Source organism: Taudactylus pleione, unplaced genomic scaffold (assembly GCF_031769625.1).
Source record: "Taudactylus pleione unplaced genomic scaffold, aTauple2 ptg000026l, whole genome shotgun sequence".
Lineage (NCBI taxonomy): Eukaryota > Metazoa > Chordata > Amphibia > Anura > Myobatrachidae > Taudactylus > Taudactylus pleione.
The window spans coordinates 11,979,737-11,995,213 of NW_028284428.1; the positions used below are offsets into that span (position 1 = coordinate 11,979,737).

At 44.3% G+C, this 15,477-nt stretch overlaps 1 protein-coding gene across 5 annotated transcripts in view; it reads right to left on the minus strand.

Moving 5' to 3' along the window:
• CDKL5 (cyclin dependent kinase like 5) overlaps positions 1 to 15,477 on the minus strand; it is a 423,438-nt gene that overhangs the window by 26,961 nt on the left and 381,000 nt on the right. The gene's annotated exons all lie outside the window — the stretch shown is intronic.

Here is a 15,477-nt window from a genome sequence, read left to right on the forward strand (position 1 = left end):
TCCTCTCAACTGATCATTCTCCATATCAACAAACATGAATGAAGTGGCATACAGCACACACGTCAATTTGTACCAAATTTCAATATTACACTGCAGTATCAATGACTTACAGTGTCACAATATTTTTTTATGAGTAAAACACTGTAATACCACTTACAGTGTCACAATATTTTTATGAATAAGAAAATAACACACTACGCTATCAGTTACAGTGTCACAAGAGTTTTATGAATAACAAAAGAATAACACACTGTGTTACCACTTACAATGTCACAAGATTTTTTATGAGTATAACACTGCATTACCACTTACAGTGTCACAATTTTTTTATGAGTAAAACACTGCGCTACCACTTACAGTGTCACAAAATTTTTTATGAATACTTTTATGAATAAGAAAAGAATAACACACTGCGCTACCACTTACAGTGTCACAAGATTTTTTATGAATAAAAAAAGAATAACACACCATGCTACCACTTACAGTGTCACAATATTTTTTATGAATAAGAAAAGAATAACACACTATGCTACCACTTAGTGTCACAATATTTTTTTGAATAAAAAAATAATAACACACCACGCTACCACTTAGTGTCACAATATTTTTTATGAATAACAAAAGAATAACACACTGTGTTACCACTTACAATGTCACAAGATTTTTTATGAGTATAACACTGCGCTACCACTTACAGTGTTACAAAAATCTTTATGAATACTTTTATGAATAAGAAAAGAATAACACACTGCGCTACCACTTACAGTGTCACAATATTTTTTATGAATAAGAAAATAATAACACACTGCGCTACCACTTAGTGTCACAAGATTTTTTATGAATAAAAAAAGAATAACACACCATGCTACCACTTACAGTGTCACAATACTTTTTATGAATAAGAATAACACACCACGCTACCACTTACAGTGTCACAATATTTTTTATGAATAAGAAGGAAAGAATGAACACACTTCGCTACCACTTACAGTGTCACAATATTTTTTATGAATAAGAATAGCACACTGCGCTATGACTTATAGTGTCACAATACGTGGATGATAAACTGCGGTCTGGCCAGCAGTGTCACTGAACAATAATAGCGTAGCTAGCACACACACAAAAATATATATATTTTTTATTTTTTCTGGAATAATTTTATTTAACTTTTATTTTTTTTACACTGGGGAAGAGCACCCCTGGATTGACACAGCACCCATGGATGACACAGCACCCCTTTATATACTGCATCCCCAGCCCCTTTATGGACAACACAGCAGCCCCCCTTTATGTACTGCAGCTCTAGGCCCTTTATGGACAACACAGCAGCAACTCTTTATGTACTGCAGCCCCAGCCCCTTGCTGCTACTGTAGCCCCAGCCCCTTGATTGACAGGACAACAGTGACAGCAGCCCCAGCCCGACAACATGACACCCTTAAGAAGTTGAAAACACGTGCACAGACAGAGCAGCACAGAGCCCGTCTGTTCTGTAAACTCTCTACAGCCAGAGTGAAAATGGCGCCGATCATGGGGATCTTTATAGAATCCAAAACTCACGAGAATCCAACAGCGGGATGATGACATTTTGCCTCATTTTGCATTCCGAGTTAGGCACGTAAACCCGAGCCAGGCTCGGATCCTACTCGGATCCCCTATGTTCGGGTGGGTCCGGTTCTCAGGGAACCGGGCACACTCATCTCTACTTTAAACAGTCCCAAAAATCTGGCTAGATAACACACAACTGTAACACTAAAAACTAGAGATGTGATGGTTCGGTATTACTCTGTTCCTTTCTCCACATTAGCGCAAGTCCGTATTAGTTTGTATTTATTTTATTGGCTATCCAAAACACTTGTGAGCCGGATAGCCAATAAGATAAATCCGAACTAATCCGAACTTGCGCTAATGTGGTGAAAACAACTGAGTAAAACCGAACCCACACATCTCTACTGTACCTGTGCACCTCTGGGGTGTATGCTTCCTGATCTCCGCACCCTGATTATACTGCACTTACATGTGAATGCCTTGATCTGCAGCAAGTGTTAGATACGAGCAGCTGAAAATAGTAAATACTGGCACCACTTGTGAGCATACACAATGTGACAAGATCTGTGTGACATCCATATGCACTTGCACCCAACTCATCATCACTAAGCATAACTAAGTACTATACATATTTGTTTGTCTTCTTTTCATGTCAGGTCCAGTTTAAATATTGTTGTGGCCCTATTTTGCTGCAAAGCTCCATATTGCATACATCATAAAATTCATTTCATGTAATACATTTGTTCAACAAGTAAATAATGTAAAAATGTGATAATGGTTTGCATTAGGGATGTGCAGGCTCGGATAGGTTCGAGTTTGCACGTGGAGTTCGGATTTTTCCCTCCAAAAAAACGGAACTCAGAAAGAGGCAAAACGTCATCTTGCACGGACGAACATCATCATTCCTGGACTTTTGTCCAGGAATGATGATGTTCGTCCGTGCAAGATGACGTTTGGCCTCTTTCTGAGTTCCGTTTTTTTGGAGGGAAAAATCCGAACTCCACGTGCAAACTCGAACCTATCCGAGCCTGCACATCCCTAGTTTGCATCAGTTAAGCTGGCAGCCTATGCAATGCTCTAGGCTTAGCCACAGTGGCCTTTCCACAGTACAGCTTGTCAGCTCCTGGTGTATTGTTTTCCCTAAACACTGCGGGCCTCAGAAATAAATGTGGATCATCGCCTGTGGTGAGAGTTGGCTGCCACTATGCAGCTGTACGCCCCTATGCATCCACTTGTGTAAGTAACCTTCATCACTATCAACACGCATTTGTACCAGAACTTAGTGATCTCTGCTTACATTCACCTCTAAATAGCCCCAATTCCACCTACACGCCGAAAACACACCCTCAGAACACTTACAGAGGTTCAGTTCAGAGTTTAGAGACATCCATGGTTGAGCACAGGTGGTTAAATCAAATTGACTCAGATACTAATTAATTCACCTGTGGTCAAGCATGGATATCCTTAAAACCTGGACTGTTAGGGTGCCTTGGACACCGAGTTTGGGAACCTCTGGCCTACTACATACTGTATGTGTAAAAAAACACCTAGTTCCCTACAGTTACACTCACTCATCCGCAAGCGGAGGTACAGTTCACATGTGACTATTTTCGTCTATGGAGCATGCGCAGTACAAAAAATCAGCAAGGTGGAACTTGTGTGCAACTGTAATCAGCGCTTACATGTGACTGCATGAAACGGTGTGCGCCACTTTCACCAGGACACAGAGGACAGATATGCTGATGTGGCTGTAGATGTCAGTGTGTATAGTTCCATAAGACACTTTTCTCAGTATGATCCTTACTGCTCCCCACAAAACACAATGCTGCATCCTGCTTTTATATATATTAATCTATTATATTGTACTGAATTTCATGTAAATGCATGGTTTGATTTAAAAACAAAAAAAGACCGTGTTAGAGATTTGTATAATTGCACCTTTAAGCGATTTAACAACATGACTCTCCTTTTCTCTAGAAATCATTGGAGTTTCAGAAATGATAGCACGTTCAATTATTCACAGCATTAACTCAGCAGCTATGGCAGGAATCCCAAGAGTAATGACTGCTAGGAGCCACAACCAGTGACCTCATTTTTAAGCTTCCTTTCCTGACATGGGAAAACACACTTATTATCTCAGCTCCACTTGTTTAAATTCATCGGGCAAGTGCTGTGCATGTATCAAGGCTGCAATAAATAACAAAGCAGAGAGGAGATGTAGGTAAGGCACCTTTTGTCTCTCTCTGTAGAAAGCTGCTATTATGACGACGTGATATAGTAACTTGGATGTTAGTGGAGCAGGAGAGAAGGTTTGTTCACGTTTCATAAGAAGTCCGAATAAAATTTCTATGCTTTGATGTGCATTAATAAATATAAGCAATTGGGTAGTGTGCACGTTACCCATGACTGCTTAGTAATAACTAATGGGACTGTCTACTTAGTGACAACTTATTCATTTTGCCCATGTAGTAGTTTGGTGGCACCCTGCCTAAATCCTCCATCACTGACCAGCATTACAGGATCACAGACCCTGGTGTAGGATAGAGAAACTGTTGCACTAACATTTCTCTTGGACTAATTTCTATTTGCAAAGCAGAATAATGTGTCCACTGTTCCAGGACCTATACAGTATGTGCTATTTGCTATATATACTGCTATATACTGTATATCCTATGTACAGAATATGGAGGCTGTGGTGTTGGTGAGGTGAGTTCCTGAGCACGGCCCTGGCTTGGGGAACCTATAACAAGAGTGAAGGCAGTGACTGACAGCCCAGGGCCTTCAGCTTCAGTCCCCCTTTGATACAACTTTGTTCCAATCTGTGCTTGATTCTAACCAGGGAAAAGGGAGCAGGTGACTGTGGGGCAGGGTTGCCTACCTTTAATATTCTCTTCCCGGGAGAAGCCCGGGTAAGAGAAGCAGCAGGGGGCCAACGGGGGCAGGGCTTGACGATTCGCGTCATTAAGCCCCGCCCCCTCACTGTAAAATTGCCGCGATTGGGCACAATTTACATAGGGGGCGGGGCCAAATGCTGTGATTCATGCAGAATCACAGCTTAAGCCCCGCCCCCTTCACGGAGACCCGCGATTGCCGTGGGTATTCTCCTAATTCTGCCCACTTCACTAGGAAGTGGGCAGAATGCGGGAGAAATGCCTACCCTTCCGGGGGTGCGGGGGGTTACCCGAAAAATCGGGAGCCTCCCGCGAAAACCGGGAGGGTAGGCATGTATGCTGTGGGGACACATTGTTCTGCTTAGCCAGATCCCCCTAGGCTGCTGCTGCCAAGTCTGAATAAGGTTGTGCCCAAAGACTGCTGCTGAGGCAGGGCCTAAGCTTCCTCTCATCAGCCCTGAAAATAGAATTAATATTTTAATAAAAGACAAAGGGCTCTATTTATTAACATTATTTTTACTAAAATAAAGTGAAAAAAGGTGTTTTCACACCCTTTTCACATTATTTTAGTTTCACCTATAGTTATTACAGGGCAATTGGAGTAGAATTAGTAAAATTCTACTCCAACCCCTAAGTATCACTTAATTTTAGTAAAGCAGATCGCATTTCCCATAATTGTAATGGGAAATGTGATCCGACCAGAGTTACTAAAAATAAATTGTAAAAAAATACCGGGGGAAGCCCTGTGATAATAACGCCACCTGGAGGTGGCGTTATCCAGGGTCTCCCCCGGTTACCGGGCTCCCACTCTGCTCTAACGGGGAGAGCAGAGGCGGGAGCAGGTACCAGTAATCAGCTATGTGGTCTAAACAGACTGCAAGCTGATTGCTGTAAAAAAAAGAAAAAAAAAATTTAAACATTTTTTTTTTACTTACCTGAATCCAGGGACCGGTGATCGGGCCTCCGGTGATGGCTCCTCTCCGGTCAGCTGGTCTCCCATAGTGCACTGCGGCCCGGTCATCAGGTGATCGGGTCCCAGTGCAGTATGGGAGATCACCTGATCGGGAAGCCCGGAGAAGATCACCGGAGGCCAGGAGGATGCAGGTAAGTGTAATGAAGGGAAGGGGGGTGCGGGGGGGGAGGGGGGGTCGTGGGGGTCCGCGATCGAGGGGGGCGGGGCTTAGCACCGGTGGGGGGGAACAGCAACGGTGGGTCGGCGCATGCGCGGGCTCTTAGTCACGGTATTTTTTCCGAAAATACCGCGACTAGAGTGCGGATGGGATCCGCAGGGACAGAGCTTTATCACAAGCTCTGTCCCTGCAAGGGATTTATAGTAATTCCCTGTGATATTGCCTGAATTCGCAATGCGAATTCACTCGGTAATATCACACTACAATCCGCATTCAATATGCGGATTGTAGTAAATAGAGCCCAAAATAAGGATCTTCTGACAAAATGCTTCACTTGCTAATGCTAAAAGCAAAATAAAACAACAAAAACATGCAAAAATCCTTTGTTGTTTACTAGATATTGGATCTTTAAACTATTTTTTTCACCCTAACATTAGCTATAAACTATAGCTGTGCAAGGTCTTTCTATTTGAAGGCAATATTTGACTCAGCTGAAGGCAGTATGACTGATATGAAGTTATCTTTATGGAGTTACAGTGAGACAAAGGGGTATATTTACTAAGGTGCGGGTTTTTAGAAGTAGTTTTGTTGCCCATAGCAACCAATCAGATTCTAGCTATTACCTTCTAGAAGGTGCTAGATAAATGTTAAGTAGAATCTGATTGGTTGCTATGGGCAACAAAACTACTTCTAAAAACCTGCACCTTAGTAAATATACCCCAAAATGTCTGTTACAATGGGCTCTATTTATTATGTTACTTATTGGGGTCCGGACGGATCCCAATAATTAACATTCCTACTCGCAGCGAGCGCCGGAGCAATTCATCATTGCTCCGGCACCGAGACAGCTGATCCAAAAGTCAGCTGTCTCCCCGAACGTTTTCACTGCTCCTTTCAGAGCAGTGAAATTGAGCACTGACGATTCTGACTCGGCAGTGCTAGTGTGCTTGTTTGAACTAGAGTTCACGCGCGCACAAAGCCCTGGCTTTCGGTGGAAATAGCAAGACAGGGGTGAAAGGATCCATCTTCGCAACCTGGGACTCCTTCCCATATGAAGATGGCGCAAGTTCCCGCAGTCAAACTATGAAAATATATTATTTTCAGAGCTTGATGAAGTTAGGTTGATGAATGACAGCGGGACACATCGGGAGAGAAAGGTAAGCATATCTGTGATATCTCCTGCGTTACCTTCATGATGAATGGTCCAAAAACTTAATTTCTCCAAAAATAGATAAAAATGTTCAAAGTCACCTGCTTTTGTAGAAATTAACTGATAATGAATAGACCCTATATATCCAGTCATATTCCTAGCTCCTACCACTTATTCCTGACGGGTTGGTATGAGATCCCAACGGTCAGGATGCCGCTGGTCAGAATACCGATAGCAGCATCCCGACAGTCAGAATCCCGACACCCATAAGCAAATAAGGTAAGACTAAACCTTACCCCTAACCCTCCCTCCCCGGTGCCTAACCCTAACCTCCCCCCCACCCCACACGCTAAACCTATCACTCCCTCCCCAGTGACTAACCCTAATCTCCCCCCTAAGCCTAACCTCCCCCTCCCCGCACCCTGAACCTATTTACTTAATTTATGAAACCAAGGCTACCTAAAGTATGTCTTTTAAGCAATAATATAATTACTAGAGAAACTGATACTATTTGCCACCAGCATGTGCTGCAGACGGTAAATGTTGCACTATGGTATTGCCAATATCACAAAAAGGCTTCTAGATCTGCACCCACATCTACAGCTGTGCCAGGTCTATGTGTTGTCACTTAGCCATTTCCCCTGTGCTATGAAGATAACCACTGTGCATACAAAGCAAATATAATGGACAATAAAATGATTTAACCACAAATACATATAATGTCATTATTTTATATATCAACTATCATATTAATTGTAATCGTTGACTGACCCATTAGAGCTTACTATATAATTCCCCACCAGCACACACAAAAGTATACAGTATTTACAATTAACCTACTAATATGTTTTTTGGACTGTGGGAGGAAGTCGGAGCATTCAGAGGATACCCTTTGCAAACAAAGGGAGTACAAACAAACTCCACACGCTATGGCGCATCCTCGATCGCGGGAGTACGTCTTCATTAAAACCTATGGAGACGCACTCGTGCGTCCCCAATCGCGGGAGTGCATCTCCATAGGATTGAATGGAGACGCTATTGCACGTCACTCATGGTGGGACTCGCTGCGCTATGAGCAACAATGCATCTGGGCCCATTTGTATATTCAACTGCAGGCAGTTGGATACATAAAAAAGTTGATCAACCTCTGCAGATGGTACGCACTTATCTATATGCTTGGTTTCATACCCATCATTACTAATTTACTATCAGTACACACTTAGGTATACAATCGGGAAACCGGCTGCCTTAATACCGGCAGCCGGCTCCCCGACTGTCATATCCCGGCGTGGGTGAAATGACGGCCGTCTAGATGTAGACGCCTGACATTTCCCAGATCCCGGGAGACAGGCGCCCGGCATCCCGATCGAAGGGATGCCGGGCGCCACGAGCGGACAGCCGCGGGGGTGGGTGGGTTAGGTTTAGGGCACCCGGGGGGGACTTAGGGTTAGGCCCCCCCCCCGGGTGACTTAGGTTTAGGCAGCGGGGAAAGGGGGGGTTAGGGTTAGGCACTTGGGGGATTAGGGTTAGGCACTGGGGGGGAGGTTAGGGTTAGGCACTCCTAAGGAGGGTTAGGGTTAGGGGGTTAGGTTAGATTACAATATACTTACCTTAGCGACGTTCAGGATTTCCAGCGCTGTCGGGCTTCCGCTGCCGGGCTCTGCTCATCTGTCGGCCAGGCGCAGCCGGGAATCGGACGGCGGTATTTCATACCGATTCCCACACTTATACCAGCACACAGGTGTAGCTAATTACGAGTAGGCACATCTCTGCTTAGCCCACAATTCCGTCACCACGACCTCACTAAACTTAGGCTGGGTACACACCTAAATGTTTTCTGTCCAACCAGCCAACTTGTTGATTGGTTGGAATGAAAATCTGGTAACGTATGGGAGTAAATGATGATCAGCAATTTCCTCCTAAATGCCAGAAAACAGATGAAAATGGTCGTCAGACAAGTTTGTTAAATGTTTGATCGAAACAACAGTTTTTGTCCATTTTCCGGCATTCTGGCAATTTGGGAGCAAATTGCTGATTGTCATTTGCTTTCATACCTTACCAGATTTTCATTCCAACCAATCAACTAGTTAGATGGTTGGACAGAAATCTTTAGGTGTGTACCCAGCTTTAGTGTAAATACCCCATTACCACCCAGTTGCATCCCCACTAGCTGCAAGTGGAGATGCAACTAAATTGGTACCAGATCATGCGCAGTTCAACAATAAGCAATATCCATCCACATAACTCTGGATCAGCCCCTTAGTCTGTGTACTATTTATACATACAGAAATAAACTGATTTTATACTTGTATGCTTATGTGTAGGTTTTGTGCAAGGTGATTTTCATGGATATATTTGTGCGACATTTTCATCTATGCCCCTTGATGAATTGCTAGCAGTGTATTAACTATATTAGGTTACTTATTTTTGTGTTTTATATGGAATGTATTTTTAACTGTGTAATAAATGATCTCTCTATAGGTATATAGTTATATACAGATGTATGTTGTTTTTTAAATTCGGATTATAAACCTGATGAAACAGTGGATTTTTGTTTGCTTTAACAAACAATGTGAATGAAATAAAGTACATCTAGTATGTGACCTTTCCATCAACCATTAAGGAATCACTTTTCAAATGGGAAGATGACCTTCAAATCTCCTTAACTGATGCAGACCGGCTATTATTGTTTAAGAATGTTTTTAAAATGTCTAAATGTATTAACCACTCTGAAATGATGTTTAAAGTAACTCATCCATGGATTATACCATACTCCAGATAAGTAATATAAGATGTGGCCAGAGTCCTCTCAGTATTGCTGGGTCCTCTGATATACAGTATACTCTCAGGTCATGCCCAGTAATCCAGGCCTTGTGGACCGCGGTCTTTGGGCCTGATTCAGAGCTGAACGCTCTGACCAGAGCGCTCGCTCTGAAACAGGGCCCTCCTCCATGAAAATGGAGCGGCCTCCTGGACGCTCGTATAGCTGTGGGTGACCACCCACAGCTATAGCGAGCGTCCATGATGATGGTTGCGATGGTCTTGACCATTGCGACCATCGGACTTGCGACGGAGACCCTGCGGTAGGGTCTCCCTGCCACAAGCCCTAGAGTGATTTTGGCTCTATCAGAGCCAAAATCACTCCCACTGACATCACTAGTGATGTCAGTGGGGCCGGCTTCAGACGGTAGGCGTTCCCATGGGAACGCCTCCGTCTGGCAGGCACGCCCCCGGCACGCCCACCAAAGGGGGCGTGCTGTCAATCAACATCGACAGCACGCCCCCTTTGGTGCGAGACCCGGAGCGGTGGACAGCCCTTCATTCCCCAGGTCTCGCGCATGTGCACGACGGAGCTCCCTCCGTCGTGTGCATGCGCAGTGGGGAACATCGACCCGCTTGCGAGCGTACTGACGCTCACGAGCGGGTCTGAATGACCCCCTTTGATTTAATGACTCGGGTTACTTCAGTATCTCTTCCTCACCTCCCTGAAATACTGTAGCCCTTCTGCATCACTTTCCTCCCTCAGTCCAATCCTATAATACATGTATTATTTGTCATTTTCTCATAATAGCTGCATTAGCTCAATACTGGAAAAGACCTGACCCCTCCCCCTCTTATCCCAAATTATTTCTAAAACACAGCGTAGCTTGGAATGGAAACTCTTGGCTTTAAATACTCCACAACAGTTTCTTTTCCTTTGATTAAATGGAGTCTCTGGTCTGACTTTTATGCTAATTATATTTCTCCATTTAATGCCTAGTACACTTTATTGTCTAGATAATTTTTTGCATAAGATATGTTGAACATAATTTTGTCTCCCCCTAATATGTGTATTTCTTTGTTTCTGTATTGTGTAAGTATCACAATGTTCCCCCACCTCTCTCCTTATTTTCCCCATTTTGCTTTGTTTCCCCCTTCCCGGTTTTATCATAACATGTAAACTTTATAAGCGATTCTTATTTCAGTTTAATATGCAATGTTATTCACTTCAATAAAACTGTATTGAGTAAAAAAAAAAAATCACCTTCACAACACTTAATGCAGACAGTATAACTGAAGGTTCAATTGCTATATAGTTCTGAAGAATATATATATTACTAAAGGCGGGTATACATGGTATGATGTGTACCCGCTGATGCAACCCATGATCCCAGGGCCGACATATGGGGCGGACCCTACACATGGGGAGATCCAGTGCCCGACCGTCCGATATGCTGGCCCCCGCCGCATAGCGTTGCATGGGATCGTCAGCTGCATCGCCTGATCTTTCTGCATGTACAAAAGATTAGGCAATTGGGCTGACGACCCCACGGGGTTGAGCAATGCATGATATAGTGCATACACACGGAATGATATTGCTGATTTATCGTTCTGATGCGTTGGATCGTTAGCAATATCGTTCCGTGTGTAGGGGCCTTAGCATGTAATAAAGTCACCATGGTGCAGCAGTGCATTAATTAGTATCAGTATTAATCCCTAAATCACTTAGTTTATTAGCAATATGTCCCACAGAGTATGAATTTTAAGCAAGATCCAGACCTTGACCTTTGCAGGAAAGATGAGCGAGAAGAGAGTTGGGTAGGAATCACTCATTAGGGCGGGACTCAACAGAGACATACCTCTGACAGACAGACTGGCGGCCAATCAAATTAGCTGCCATGCATTTGTTTTTGCAGAGAAGAGGCCGCAGAGCAAGTAAAGTTTTATTGTGGCTCCTTGAATACAATCTCCTAATGCGGCCCTCTGACTGGAAAAGGTTGTGCACCGCTTCCTATATTCATTTCTGGCACAGTTTCCTCAGCAGTCGCTGAATTGTCCAAAAGCATCCTGGATCTTTGTAGTCATTTGCTTCTGCTCTTTACATTACCTGCTCTTACTCTCTCTCTTTCTCTTCCACTTTCTTCCTCTGGCTTGGAACTGTAATGTACTTATCTCGCTTCCGTCTAGGGTTACCACTTTTTTATCTTCCGATTCCCAGATAGGAGCCATGACTTGAGGTGTGGCCAAAATCACAATAGTGTAATGACCATTCTATTTGTCAGATTTCAGGCCATTTTCTAACCACTGTAATACACATAGGTCAGAGCTCTCACATACCCTTTATATGGCATCAGAGACCCCTCATATGCCATAATAAACCCCTCATGCCTCTTCATATGCCTCTAATGCCAAAACTCCCTCATGCCATTTATATGCCATCAGATCAGATTGAGTCCTTCCTAAATGTGCCATTATGCCAGTGCAGAGCTCCCTCATGTCATGCCTCAGTCTTTAGTCAATATAATACACAGCAGTCAATATGGTCCAAGTACAGTATAATACACAGCATGATGCACAGCCCAACTACATTATAATTAAAGATGATTTTGGCTCGGATCTTCCCACCAAGTTTGGATTCCAAAACAAGGCAAAATGCCATTTTGACAATGATGTTTGGCCTTGTTCCAAGATCTGAACTTGGGAAATCTGAGCCAAAACCAGAACCGCTCATCTGTAATTATAATACAAAGCATGATGCACAGTACAAGTACATATGCAATAATCGGTATGGGCTAAGTGCATTACTATATTCGGGGCCGGTGATAACCTGGTAAGCGCCGAAAGGAAGGGGGGCAGCCAGTGATTTAAACTGTTTAAAATTATCAGGAGCCTCTTACTAGTGTAATGAAACCAAGTTGAACACACTTGTATAGTGGTAAGTAGCTTGTAGAATGTCCCTTGCTCCCAACGTGAGACCTCAGACAGGAATAAGAGGAGCCAGCAACAGCAAGTGCAGGATTATCAATGTAATAGGCAGGGAGGGGGCATCTGTCATCCTGTGTACTGTATGAGTCCCTTATATCTGTGTTAACCCAGATGTCCCCACTACTATTGTTTTGTAATAATGTACAGTATGAGTAAAAGTTAAATTACAAAAGAGGAGGGCACAAATCTATATTTGGGGATTCCAGACACCCCAGCACCAGCACTTACTCTACACAATCTGCACAACCCAAGTACATTGTAATACACAACATCAACACAGCAAAAGTACAATAATACAGCGAGATGCACAGCCCAAATGACCAATTGTAACTTTTACAAGCATCACTCATACCTGTCTGCCCCCCCCCAGCTTCTTTTTCACATGCCTCAACCCCCCACAGTTTCTCCATTACAGGGTGCAGTCAGGATACTGGAGGGCTATCCTGCCTGCCGATACCCGACACTTACATCCCGACATGGGACTAAAGATAGGCGTCAAAATCCCCTATCATTAGCTCCACTATGGAATCCAGACACCCGGCGTACCGAACGAAGGTATGCCGAGTGTCTTAGCGTCTAGCCGTGGGGGGGGGGGGGTGTTAGGTTTAGGGTTAGGCACTCCCTGGGATTGTTAGGGTAGGGGAAGGGGTGGTTAGGCTTAGGCACCACTAGGGGCGTTAGGCACCCCCCCGGGAGGGTTAAGTTTAAGGTGCGGGGAGGGGGGGTTAGGTTTAGACACTAATGGGGGGAGGATAGGGTTAGGCACTAGGGGGGGAGTGTTGGGGGGGGGGGGGGCGAGGTTTGGGGTACTTACCTTCAGCTGTCGGGATTTCGACCACCCGGGCTGCCGCTGTTGATATTTGATCCGGCAGCTAAACAGCCTGCAGCATTACATACCTATTCCCTCCATTACATGTTATGTCTTTTCCCCTGCTCCCCCCCCAGCTTCTCTCCACATGCCTATCTAACCCCCCCAGTTTCTCGCTGACATGCTGTCTCTGCTTGCCCCTACCAGCTTACCCTGACAGAACACCTCCACAGCAGCTTATTCCCCACAGTCAGGGGTGTAAACAGAATTTTATGTGCCCCATAGCAACATTTTGCAGGGCCCCCAACCTAATACTTCTAACAAGACACCTCTCTTTGCAGCAGTTGTTCATTTTCTGATCCATAGTAGTGCCGTAGTTCACAATATGTCACATTTTAGTGCTGCCAGTACACATTATGCCACAGTGTGCCCTCAATTCATAATATGCCATAGCGCCCAGAACATATTATGCCACACTGAAGTGCCCCCAGTTCATAATATGCCACATTGTAGTGCCCCAGTTCATATTATGCCTAATTATTGTACCCACAGTTCATAATATGACACATTGTAGTGCCACAGTTCACATTATGCCTAATTTTAGTACCCACAGTTCATAATATGTCACATTGTAGTGCCCCCAATTCATATTATGCCTAATTATAGTACCCACAGTTCATAATATGCCACATTGTAGTGCCCCCATTTCATATTATGCCTAATTATAGTACTCACAGTTCATATGACACATTGTATTGGCCCCAGTTCATATTATTCCTAATTATAGTACACACAGGCCCTGATTCAGAGGCGCTCGCAAAAAATAGTTTGTTTAGTTGCGACCTCTTGGCCGCTCGCATAGCTGTGGGTTACCACCCGCAACTTATGTGAGCGGCCAGGTGATGGTCGCGATGGTCAAGACCATCGCGACCATCAGGCTTGCGACGAGACCCTTGCGGTAGGGTCTAGTTGACGCAAGCCCCAGTGGACTTCCTGCTCTAATAGAGCAGGAAGTCCACCTACTGACATCACGAGTGATGTCAGTAGGGCCGCCCACAAACGGCAGGCGTTTGCCCAGCCACCCCCACGGCTCTTTTTGCCCAGCCACCCCCCCGCCGCATGCGCAGTGGGGGATCATCGACCCGCTTGCTAGTGATGTGCGCTTGCGAGCGAGTCTGAATCAGGCCCATTGTCCTCATACACTACTGCAGCTGTCGCACCAAACAGCCCTTCTCGGCGTGTCAGGTCCTGTGCGTCTCGGCTAGCGTATCTTTTGCGCTTGAATGTGCGTCTTTGTTGCAATGTGATGCGACAAAACTGCTTAACGAGACTGCACTGATTATTTTGATATGTGACACTTGTACATCTGAATGCAAATCTGAATCTGTATACAAAGTGCCACGATGCAGCGGCCGTGGCTTTTTTTCACTTCAAGTTACGTTGTGCTTCATCAGTGACTTTGCACATATTTAAAATTAATTCCCGTGCAGCTAGGGTCACAGCACAGCGTCTCTGGTGCAGATTGAGTGGGGTTTTGCTGCATCTGCAATGCGAATAAGAAGAAAATTTTAAGAAAAAGTCACTAAGCTACAATGCTCAGCGTGGCTCACTCACGCCTGGCATCTCGTGCCTCATGGCGAATTGATGTTAGGTGTATGAGGACACAATTGTAATATGCATAATCAGCCATACAAGATACAGTATCAAACCAGCATTTGCATAGCATTTTCATTAAGGAGGCATGCAGACTGGCAGCCTTATTAGGGCCTATTAGTGCATGATAAGGGAGATCCTGCTTAGCATTTAAATGATAAATATAAGAGCTTGCCTATGTTTTCATACAGTGAAAACATCCATAATCGCTCTAAATTAACTTGTTTTCCCAGAAGAAATTTCTCCTGAATAAAATTATTTCTATATTGGCCATAGGAACTTATATAAAACCCTTCTTACTGTTTTAGTGTAGCCCAAATTTTGTAATAATTGTTGAAATCTACTGAGCATCAACCTATGTTCAAAACAGCCTCAATCCCGATGCTGGAATCCCGACAAGGAATACCGACGCCTATCTTAATAACGACTCCGGAATCCAGGAGGACGCGTGCCCGAATTAAGGTAAGGCGGGGCTAGTGTTAGCTGCGTTGGGGAGGGTTAGGTTTAGGTAAGTTGGCGGGGTTAGCATTGGGTTTTGGGGGGGGGTTAGGGAT